Source organism: Sturnus vulgaris, chromosome 6, assembly GCF_052056855.1.
Source record: "Sturnus vulgaris isolate bStuVul1 chromosome 6, bStuVul1.hap1, whole genome shotgun sequence".
NCBI lineage: Eukaryota > Metazoa > Chordata > Aves > Passeriformes > Sturnidae > Sturnus > Sturnus vulgaris.
In genome coordinates, this window is record NC_142248.1 from 18,374,099 (window position 1) to 18,386,303 (window position 12,205).

The 12,205-nt window shown below is 38.1% G+C and overlaps 1 long non-coding RNA gene across 1 annotated transcript; it reads left to right on the forward strand.

Annotated features, from left to right (window-relative positions):
* Positions 1 to 239: 239 nt before the first annotated feature.
* LOC148223333 (uncharacterized) lies at positions 240 to 9,317 on the forward strand. The gene is made up of 2 exons (XR_015804502.1): positions 240 to 1,580; positions 2,216 to 9,317. It is a non-coding gene; the product is annotated as an uncharacterized LOC148223333 (long non-coding RNA).
* The last annotated feature ends 2,888 nt before the right edge of the window (positions 9,318 to 12,205 follow it).

Sequence of the window (12,205 nt, forward strand, 5' to 3'; positions counted from 1 at the left end):
TTAATATTTCAAGCTCATTCTTCTCTGTGGTTTCCAGGCTGGAGATTCTGTACTTGTGTTTCTTACGTGGCAATAAGGATATTGAAGGAACAACTCTTCTGCTAGTGAATTAAGCTGAGTAAGAGAAGAAATCCATAAAGACTGGGGGCTCCCATCTCTAGTCATGTGCTTCACAGCACAGATTGCAAGAGAAGGAATAGGCAGCAAACTGTGTAAAATGAGCACAGGTAATTCCAATGCTGTGAAAACACTCCTGCCTTGAGAGCACTAGCAATGAAAAGGTTACAAGAAAGGGGTAATAAAAATATCAAAAGAAACCAAATAGAGATAGGTTTCTTTGCAAGTAGAGAAGCCACTTTCTAAGATGGTGGCCTTATATACAAGTACATTTGTCTTCCAGACCCGCTGCTGTTGATTACAATTCTGATGCCACTGGAGGGGTTACAGTTTTGTTGAATTTCTGGATCTCAATTGCGCTGTCAAGGGGTCATTCTTTCTGGTAATAAGGTAGCAAGTGACCCCTGGGAGAGAAGGAAAACAATTGACTCTTGAAAGCAGAAACATATACTGAAGTCTAGAGTAGATTTCTGGCAGTGGCCCAGGTCTTTTCTCATAGCATTTGTCATTGTAGCAATGAAAAAATTGTGGGAGCTCTACAGGCAGCCAAAAAAGGAAAACAGAGCACAACAACAACAAAACAGCTAGTAATTTATTTTGGAATTATATTTTAGAACAAGTTGTTTTTTGTTTGTCACAATGTTGGTTAACTTGTTAAAGATGTGGATCGCATTAGATAGAAATCTGTTGCTTATTTTAAAGCAAATGATTATCAAATGACGACACTTCAAAACATTTTTTGCTTTAATTTGAAGTGAAGTCATTTGAGTTTGAAACATATGCCTTTGCTAAATGCAGAATATTTTGTTGTCAAAACCAGACAACTTCATTTTGTGTCCACTGCTTGTAACCATTGGTGATCCTGGATGTCACTGACAATGTTAGTCTTGGCAATAAGTCTTTACAGAGGCTGCTTTATTTATTTATTTTTTATTATTTTTATTGCTACTGTTATTATTGTTATTGTTGTTATTGTTATTATCAAGTCAAATGGTCTCACCCTATAATTATAGTTAAACAGGAAATGCAATATTGCATTTGATTGGCTCTCAAGGTATTATTCCACTTTATGTAACTGGATAAAGCTCACTTCTCAGAAATAATTTAAGCTGAGGTCTGCATGTGAAGGTTTTCCACATCTTTCTGAAAACTGGCTTCACTGTTTCACAGACAATGCTACCATGTTGTTTTACTTTGTTGTAGTAGAAGCATACAAAAACTGTGCATGCATACATGAAGCACATGTATCCTCACACAAACACAACTGACACATATGATTTATGTTATAGCTGCAAGATTTTAACGTGCACTTCAAATTTACTACAAGCCCCAGCACTGCAGCTGATATACATGGATTCATCCCATCATTTAACTGAAGTACCTGAACTGGGACTGTAGAAGCTTCAGTCTCCCTCTGTTGTCACTGGAGAAAGGCAGGCACACCCAGAGACACCACTCTTAAGGTACTTGCCTTCCTTCGTTGGCTGTAGAGCAAATCTAGAGAAAAGCTACTCAGAATTTCAAATAAACGACTGAAATTGATTGCTGGCACGTGCAAAGGGATGTCTTCTACTGTAATCTGTATATTCTGGGCCAAAAAAGATCTTTCAATTTAGAATCTAAAATACTTCATATAGATAATCATGTGAAGACTTAAACAGAAAGAAACTGGACAAAGCTTGGTATTGATATTTTTTAATTTTGGTTGTCTAAAAGTCAGACATCCAGTCTGTACTAGTCACCTTCTTTTATTCTGCAGTCCACTTCTTTAACTAATTTATCTTAGAATAGATGAAATATGCTGAAGAGGATGGTCCTGAGACAAATGTATGGTAGGTGAGATACGATGGTAAGAGTGCATTAATTACAGAACAAATTTAGATGCCTAAATTAGAAGAGATGACCTTTGGATTAGGATTTTAGGTGCTTAGGGATACCTTTTAGATAGCTAGAGCAAAGAAAAATGAAATGAAATTTTTGCTAAGGGATTTGTGTCACAACATGCAGAGAAGGAGGTATTTATGTATTTAGAGTAAAAAAAAAATAGTTGTATTATTGTCTGGTAAAATCCTGACAACCCCCTGCCTTGTCTCATTAGGAAAAACGGGAAGAAAAAAGAACACCTTGAAGAAGCCCTAATCTCACACCACACAGAGTGCCATGCAAGAAGAGAGTACCATGGAAGAGAGAAAGGTGTTACTCGTTGAGCAGGATGAGAGAGGCTGGCTGCAAAAATGACTTTTCCTCATGACCCAATCTGGGCATAGGAAAATCAGTAATAGATAGTTTCACCTTAACTTCTCTATTTCTCCCTCCTTGTGTTCCCTGTCAGGAAATAGCAATAGGTTTGTGTGTATATATTTCAATATCCGTGAGAGTGTCAGATTTATCTTGTTTATCTCTTTCTCAGCACAGCTCGTGGAAAATAATTTTCATACAACTACGTTGTCTCATGTTTTATTCCATCACAAAAGCAAATTTAGAAAAGGTCTAGTGTGATTAAAATGACAATCTACATTAATTCTGAAGACCCTTCCTCTACTATTTTTTAGCTAAGATTAATTGTCATGCTTGATGTTATAATTCTCGTAAGGGTGAACTTCCAAGCAAATTATTTTAACTGGAATTTGTACATATTTATAATTACATTTATAATTTAGGATCCTAGAATGCGCTATTTGCTTGAAGAATAGGAATGTTACTTTCAGGTCTTTTAATTTAGAGCATCTGTTGTTGAAGGAGCTGCAAGTTTATTTACTCATGAAATAAAATTCTCAACAGGTAATATTAAAGACAGTACCTTGTTGTCCAGAACAACAGTAACAGAAAGCAAAAACCAAATGCTAATGCTAGCCGTAATATAAACTAACTGGTGACATGCCTTATTGTGTGCTGAATCTCTGTCAGCTTGTCAAGAGGAATTAGTTCTCAGGCAAGGTATTTATAGCAACATAAGACTGGAAGGCATCACCAGGGTCACAGAATCATTGTAATAGAAGAGAATTTGTTAAATAACATTCCCTCATGATCCTATGAAAATTTTCCCACTAGCTTCTCTGAAACTCCCTGCTGGTCCATTTTTACTGCAAAGCTGGCATTCAGCTTTTCCTGACCACAGGATAAAGATTTACTGGTCAGACACTGAAGCAATTTAATACCTCTAGGTGCATTGGTTCACCCTGACCTACATCCTGGTTCTAGTGTGTAGCTGTCAGAGCAAAGAAGGGTGGATACTCATTGCTGCTATCTGAAAATCAAGAAATGTACCAGAAAGAATAAAAATTCTTGCTGGATATTGTAGCTAATCAAGAAATGCCTTGCAGTAGGATAAATAAAGTATAACTACAACACAGATACACATTCAATGGACATAGTTTAGGAAGTGAGAGTAAGGGCTGATGTTCTGTCCTTTTCTCTTAAAATGAGGCTTTCAAGATTTTGAAGCAGCTGGTGTCCAGATAATTTTGAGATTTGCAGGCAGAATTGCACACAGAAGTGAGGAGGAATCTGTGGCAAAGGCCCGAGCAGCTGAGGTCTGTGGTGATTCATCCCCTCACAAGGTAGACAGCTGTTTTCAGCAGGATCTGCAGCTTTTGGGTGGACTTACTGGGCCAGTGTCTTTCCTCCTGCAAAGCTATTAAAGTGAGGGGAATTACATATGGGATGAACTTGGCTCTTTAGGTGTGGGAAAAACCATTTCCAGTACTGACATATGGATATTAGCACTTCTTTATGCAGGGCTTGCAGACAGGCTTTAGGAATGTTTACAAGGTGGGAAGGACAACGAAAAAACATGTAAAATCATTTCATTCTGATTCATCTTTGGAAGGAACTGTGCATGTGGATCCAGCTGGCTGTGTCTGTCAGAACCTTTTTCCCAAATCTCAACCTCATGGCCCTCCTACACTGAGGAATTTGGGCTCTGTCCAAGAGAGGTCTGGGAAAAACATATATATTCCCTCTGCACTCCCACAGGCTTCTTATTCTTGGGGACTAAGGATCACACTGCTGAAAAGTGCATGTGAACCAAGCAAAAGTTTCTGAAGAGTTGTTATGAAATAGGACTGAGCAAAATCCTCCTGTCATTCATATATACTGTGGGCATTGCTCTGAGTCTCAGAACCTGAGCCCTCAGTCCTATCCTGGCAATTAAAGGATGGAAACTGTACCCCACCTGCAGAAGACCAAGCCATTTGCTCTTAGCCCCTGTGTTGCTATCCAGAGTGATAATACATCTTCTGAGTCCATTTAAATTAAAAGAATAAACTGAACCAAGCACTGTATTTTTATACCCAGTGGGCTAGCTGCAGTTCAAGGCTGCAGAATCTGAAGAGCAAGTGGAGTTACACTTGCTGGCCAAACCATTACCTTTCTTTCATGGATGTCACAGCATCAACAATCCATCCACTGGACAATGACCACTAGAGGAGAGGACCACACCATGACCCTGCTCCCTGGGTACATCTCGTTTAACATTGTTTGCTTTCTCCATCATGGGGTTTCTGCATTCCAGAAGGCTGCTGTAGTGGCAAGGGGGTGTTATCTAAACTTATTTTACACTGCCTACCTTTGTAAGTGGGGGGCTTCAGCCATTTCTGTAATACAATATCATATATCCAGGAATAGGTTGTGGGAAGCTCTTAACTGTTAATGATACAAAGGCACAGTGTCAGATCTCAGTCAAAACTGAGTTTAGCTTTGAGAAAGACTTGCAAACCATTTCACTTCATGTCACAGCAGAATTTGGCTAGACACTCTCAAAATGTCCCAATTAGTCTCAGTGTATGAGGCATAGAAAACATTTGGATACATGAGAACAGTTGTAAACTGCTGTTCACTTCAGCATTCATATCTTTCTGCTAATGCATCTTCAAATACATGTTTGGAAGAGACAGGTAACTGCTTAGCTTGAATCTTGAAAATCAAATATCAAGATGAAGCCAGCATGAAAGTGCTGTATGCTAAATGTATGGCAGAAAAGGGGTAACAGGGTACTTCTGAAACAGCACCAAGGAGCTGTTGATCTGAGTGATCATCTGTGAGTTGGGATTCAGAGGCATTATGTCTCATTTGGCCCATTGACAACTGAATAAACTTGGCTACATCATTAGCCTATTTTTACAGAAATGACGCTATCATTTAATAACACTAATCATTACAGCCTTTACATGGTTCCTTCCTGAAAATTCATTAATGTTCAATGAGACAATTAAAAAAAGTATAAGATATGTGACAACTGGATACTGATTTGGAAGGAAACTTTTAAAAACATTAAACTCCTGAATTTCAAGCACTGTTTTGATTCTGAAAATAACCCCAGTGCCATCTCAGGTAAGAGCAGACCTCAGGTTTATTTGCATTTATATACAGGAACCTACATAAAGAGAAGGGCATAGGAAGTAACAGCTGCAAGTGTGATTATTATAACCACCCCTGTTAAAAGTGAGAGAGATGAGAAAAGATGGAATGGTGTTTGACAGTGCAAAAAAAGCTAACTCATGATTTTTATTTCCTTCCAAAACAACTCACCAGTGTAAAACTTCCCCATTGCAATTCAGCCAAGGTCACTGAGACCCTCGGTGATGTGCTGAGCAGGACCAACTTGTACAAGTCAACAATGTTTGAGGCAGAATTACTTTATGTGTAAAATATGTAAAAAAATGAATGCAAGTTACAGCTTTGGGAAGTGCCTGTGGACCATGGCAATAAATGAAAAATCCTTCATTGCCTTTAAGCTGGTAGGACATGGAGCTTATTCAGATAATTCCTTTTTTATTTTCTTTGTCTCTGCTTCCCCACGCTCCTTATACTCTTTCTCACTTCTGTCTTGGTGTAGTTCTCTTCCTGAAAACAGTGGCTTTTGGAAGACACTAAAAATTCTGAGGATAAACTTCATTTATCTAATTTTAATTAAGAATAAGCAAACCCTTGAGATGCATACAGTGTAAGTACCAGCAAAAATGTAACACACACTTTACACTAAAAGCAACAGAGGCTGGAACCGAGAAGAGAAACACATCTTGCAGATGACAACAATGACGCCTTAGAATTTCCTTCTGAGCATATTTACACATTCTCATAACCTTTTGTTCTATCTTCATAGTCTCAAATCCTATGGCTCCTTTTCTCAGAGATATTTGATATTTACTTTCAAGCAGCATATAGGGACTATGGAATTTTGTTCAGCTTGATATGAAGAATCTGTATGGCAACTCTTCTTTTCTATTGTTGCTTTTTTTACCTCCAGATGTTCAACTGCCTGTGAGAGTACTCAAGGAAACATAGTTATGCTCTATTCTGATACTGAATCAGTTTAATTGAAAAAATATCATGTGATGTGTACAGTAAGGGAATTTAAAATTAACTCCCTAGCATATTCATGGTTAAGTACAATGTCTTTTCTTTCTCATAGGACATAATACAGTGCCTGTAAATTATTCTTACCAAAGAATAGTGAACTTTATATGCATATCAGTGTATTGCAGGGAGCTAAGCACGCATCAGAGAGTGTACCATGTAACAGAGAGGACAGCAGGCAGCACTGTCACCCACCTGAAGCCCAACCCCAGGCATTTTGTTCTTTCAGAAATGGTTTAATTCTTGTGCTCCTGGAAGCATGCACTAGCAAGAGCAACCTGATCTTACAAAGTAACTTGTCATGCCTGATGGATGCTGAGGACTAGCTGGAGTTACATGGCAGTAAAAGCTTCTCTGTGCTAAGCACACCTCTGCACAGATAGACACTGAGCAAGTTTATTGCAAAGCTTATGGAGCTACTGCCACTGCCTTTGTTGCTCTGCTTATGTAGCACAGAACTATGCTGATAAATACCCAGATAGGACAGATATAAATTTGATGGATGAAGTACTGTTTTCTTTAATAATCCAGATTGAAATGTTAAATTTTGCTCTGCATTTATCATGTTCTTCTAGTGTGTATTGGCAATAGACTTGCTCATTGTTCTAAATGGCTGTAAATTGCTGTCAGGTTCACAGCACCCAGGGCCTTTGTGTGTTGGCTTTATTGAAAGCAGGTCTACTACCGGCTGCTTTTTAGCCTGGAAGATTTAAGAAAAGAGAAGAATCTATTCCTTTTAGCTCAGGAGCTTCCTAAGCTGAAGAAAGCATTAGGGATTGTAGGGATAGTTTATATACGTGTGTTGTACAATAAGCTTCTGTTCCTATGCTTTTGCCTCAAATATACTCCATTAGCCACTCAGAGAGAGGCTGAACTAAATAGCTCTTTGCTCTGTCTGAAGAGGGCTTTATTTATGGACTCCCTTTATTCTTAGTTATTGCAGCAACCCTTGGGCTTGATTCTATAAAACACTAGCTCAGGGCAACCTCCCCCCAGTAATATCAGGGCAGCAATTAAGCAATTAACACATGAGTGTTTGCAGCTCTCAGCAGAGGGTTGACACCATGCAGACCTCAGTTCTTATGCAGAAGGACTTTTACAAGGAAATATCATTCCTCCCTGCAGCAGCAGTAAATAGCTGGAAGTTCAGCAGGCAATTGGCTTTAAAGGTCAAGAGAAAATCCCACCCAGGCTTTCAGCTGCCAGGCAGCTTTCAGTGAGCTCAGCTCTAAGGTGAGCACAGCCTGCATGAGGGGTGGCCAACACCCTCACTTGTGTCCCGGGATTTGGCAGGGGAATGCAGTGCTTTAGTGTGAGACCCTCGTCTGCTCTTACTTCTACAGGGACATTTCAAATGGTGTCCCTGGCTGGGGTTTGGGTAAACCTATTGCAGTAGCCAGCCAGAGAATTTATCTGGACTAGTCTAAAGGAAGTCTCTTTAACTGCAGCACTCAAGGAAACAGAAACTCATGATATACTCTGAGTATTCACCAAACCAGAAAAACAAAGGAAATATCTTTGTGGGACAAATTAAAAGGGTTTTTCTATTTCTTACCTGGCTTGGAGTGCACATTTATATGCTGAAAATTGTTTTGCTTATATCTTTAGATAGAAATTCCCTTTTGAAAGACTTAACTTGAAGCATATTACAGTGTTTCACTGATGCCTTCAGCTCTTTGTTTTTCCTAAAGTTTGTTTACAACAAACAATAAATTGGGAATCAGTCCATTGCTTGTGATTTGCAACTCTAATAAAGCCTGGTGGGTACACATCTTTCTTCTGTAGTCATGATTATTTGGTGACTGCTTCTGGCTTACGATTGTTAATGAACATTTTAAAGTACACCAATGACACTTTGCTTTCTAAACAACAATTTGTATTCCTAGAATGATCGACAAGTTCTTTTCTTTAAATAAAAATCTAGTCCAAGTTTGTCAGAAGACATAAAATCTTATATTTGTACTAATAAAATACTGCATCTAGCAGTGTTTCTTGTTTAGCTAATATTAAGGATTAACTAATCTGCTGTGCTTTTCTTGCAGCATAGTAATATTCTCAAAATAATAATTATAACATCATTTGTTTACTAAAGTATGGGTATAGTATTTGGAGGATTTGTAAAAACTTTTTTCCTTTTGTTTCCTTTCCCAGAGGAGTTTCAGAATACTGGAGAAATTAAAAACGTTGAAACTATGCTTACCTTATTTCAGCAGTGTGGTATATGCTAAATATAATTTTTTTAGAGAGAATTGAATTTTATATTTTATATTTTTGAAACTAATAAACATATGTATTGTGTATTTCTCATTCTTGGGGTTACATGGGAAATGACTGCTCAGTCATTTTGAAAATAAGAGGGACATAAAATGAAAAGAAAAAAAAAAAAAAAGAAAGATTGGTGACAATGGAAGACTTCCAGTAACTCAGCTTTGGAATGGATATGCTATTCTGGCTGGAGATGAAATATGTTCTCACTTCCAGCACTGGGAGTCTCATTTTTTGTGGCTTTCTATAATGCCAGTACTTAAATTAAATATTATTCTTTGAGATCTAGTGAAAGCAAGGTTGTTGGTTTTGGCTGCCAGCTCCCATAGTATGGTCCCTCTTTCCCATTAACAGACTTGTCCTTCTTCACTTTAAATCCTATGCACTGTTCTTTGATGCTGCAGCTCGGTTTTGTGAAATGCTATTTAAATAGAAGTTTTTCAATATGTAAGTTTGCAGGCCCAAAGAGCATTCAGACGCTCTGTTGTATTGTTGCATGCATTTAATTTTTAGTTTCTGGTTGGATCCAAGTAAAATATGTGTACATTTATCTGGCAAAATGAACTCGCAATTCCTGAGTAGTGTCTGTATGTGTCTGTTTATTGTCCAAGTTTGGTCTCCCAAAAAGATAGCAAAACCATGTTTTCTTCTAAGTCACATCCTTTGTCTTGTTTTTTCTTTTCTCTTTTCTTTTCTTTTCTTTTCTTTTCTTTTCTTTTCTTTTCTTTTCTTTTCTTTTCTTTTCTTTTCTTTTCTTTTCTTTTCTTTTCTTTTCTTTTCTTTTCTTTTCTTCCTTCATTTTTTTTCTCTTTTTGTTTTTGTCTTTTAAATTATTTTTTCATTCTCTGCAGGATGATTTTCTTCTAAAGATAACTGATCACCCATGCACTCAGGCAGTTGTTTAGATTGCTTGAGTATGGAAGGTTATCAGTTCCCATGAGTGGAAAATTTGTTCTGGATTCTAGAATTTTAAGGAATACCTGGATACTGTATGGTTTTACTTGGTTTGAGTAACTGATGTCTTGGACTGTTCTTGCCTTGGTTGGCATGTCTGTAGCCATGAGGTTTCAACAACATGTGACTGTGGTCTGTCTGCCCCATTTGTATGCTTGTCACAAAGCAACTGGACAAATTTGACATCCTCAGGTGACCTGAAAAAAGGTATTTACAATAGGCAGGAACTTGTTTTGATTCAATGTATATATATATTTTTTTGTTTGTTTGTTTTTTGTTTTTTTTTAATGTTAAAGCACTCAGGTAAGGCTTAATATTTTTCAAAGTATATGCAGAGCAGTTATGAAAACATGACCATCTAACTCTCTCAAGTTAGGCAGCCAAAACCTGAAGTACATCCCTCTGCCTTACTGTTGAAAATCCAGCCATTGGTTTTAAATTGCTCCTGTGATAAATTTTTTTAGGGATAATTATAAATGAACTAAATATGGGCCATTGCAAAAGATTCTAGAAATTTTCCGACAGTGACTTAATGGGAGGTTGGAATTCTTGCATCTAAAAATTAGGCTGCTCAATTAAGCTTCTCAGGTGGATAGATGGATTGCTCCAGGCACTTGAAAAGCTTGCCCTACTTCCCTGCATTTGGAAATACCAGCATAAAAAGGACCTGTACTGGGTAGCTGAAGGAGTCATGGCTTCAGAATTCTGTACTGCTCAGTCTGCAGACTGGTGGGGTGGTTGGTTTGTTTTAATGTCTGGTGCAACTGATGTGGTTGGAATGGGATGGATGTTTTCTTATCCAGTGGCCAGGTGCCATCCTCGACCATTGCTGCTGGTGGGGATAATTGTGTGCAAAGAAGCAAATGAAGGAAGGGGGTCCTGCTTGCCACACTGACCAGTTGCATTTTGGGGAGCACCCACAACAGCCTTTCATCTCTTTCTTGTTTGCATTTAACTCAGAGATCATTGAAGGGTTTTGGCTTGTAAATCAACTGCTCTGGAGACTGTTATTGACTCTCCCCGAGTCAGGGGCATGGAAGTCAATACCTGGCCACTTGTGTTACTGCACCAGGGTCCTGTGTTGATGTTTATGTACCTCGTACTGCTCTGGTAATGCACAGTGGCACTCTCAAGTATTAAAATACTGAAGTGGTATGTTTATATGGGAAATGGTGTTACATGGAAAAGAAAGCTGTGGATAATTGTGAACTCTTCTACAAGAAAGCGAGTAAAATTAATGAACAGACAACAGAGAGCTCTCTGATTGTCATAACTATAACCTTTATTTATAGGAATGTAACTAAACTTATTGAAATTCCCATAAAATATACTAAACTCACTTTAATACTGGGTAGTATTTTCTTTTTAAAACTCCCTCCTCTCAGTTGCAACACTTACTTGCTATCTGCTATATGTATTATCAGCATGTTTGTATTGAAAAGCTTTTGTTTCAAGATGCATTTAAGAAGCTTGGGCATAAAAATGTCATCAAAGGTCCTAATTGACTGAAAGAAAAAAAAATTACATAAGATGTTGATGTTGCATCTGCATGTCTTTTTTGTTACTCAAAATTTTTTTGTGAGCTTGTTTTCATAATTAACTTGCTCTGATAATCCAAGTTGTTTCTGAAATTATATTTTGGGGACAATTGAGAGAACTGATTAAAGCTTATTTGGTTTCCGTGGGAGCTTAATCTAGGTAAACTGATAATTATAAAGTGAGATAAAAATTAAAGCAATGGGAATGAAACCTATATAGGGCAACTTGGGAAAAGCCCAATCCTGATCAAGCACTGGGGAGGTTTGCTCTACACCAAGGAAGGACAAACTGCTCAGAACTTCCAGCAGCACAAGTTTTGTGGAAACCAAGAGCAACATCCTACAGAGTTTATTTCCACATAACCTAGCAGCCAACTGAACAGACACAATTTGTGCAATTTGTATTCTGGACACCTCTTCTGCCTGTTATTTTACTATCCCAGGTACAAGAAAGGAGTAGGGAATTAATACTTGTGCATATTTTCTTTCTGCTTGCTTGCCTTACTTACCCCACAGCATGGAAAATCATTACTGGGGAAGGTGGTGGTGTGTTCCTCCAGGAAGAGCTTTAGTAGGAGGGGAACTGAGAGGCCTGCTGCTCCCCACTGCCAACAGGGATGCTGCTTGTGCACCCTGCAGCTGGGGATTTCTTGGATCTGGAGGGATGAGGAAGAGTTATACTGCTGAACTACTGAACTCCTTAGGGGAGGAGTTGTCTGCAGGGATTAATTATGGTTTTAAACTGTAGTAAGAATTAAAATTGGTAGGCTTCATTTTCATTGTTTATATATATGCATTTGATTTTTTTAAATTACAAAGTGACAAAAAGAAATTCAAAAAACAAAAAACAGTCACCAAAAAGGAGACTGGACAAACATGGAAAGTAAGCATCTCCATGTTTTGCCCTCTTCTTCCCCCTTAGAGGTGCTCCCAGTGGCATGTGTCAAGGCATTTTCAAAGCTAGGCTTTAGAGT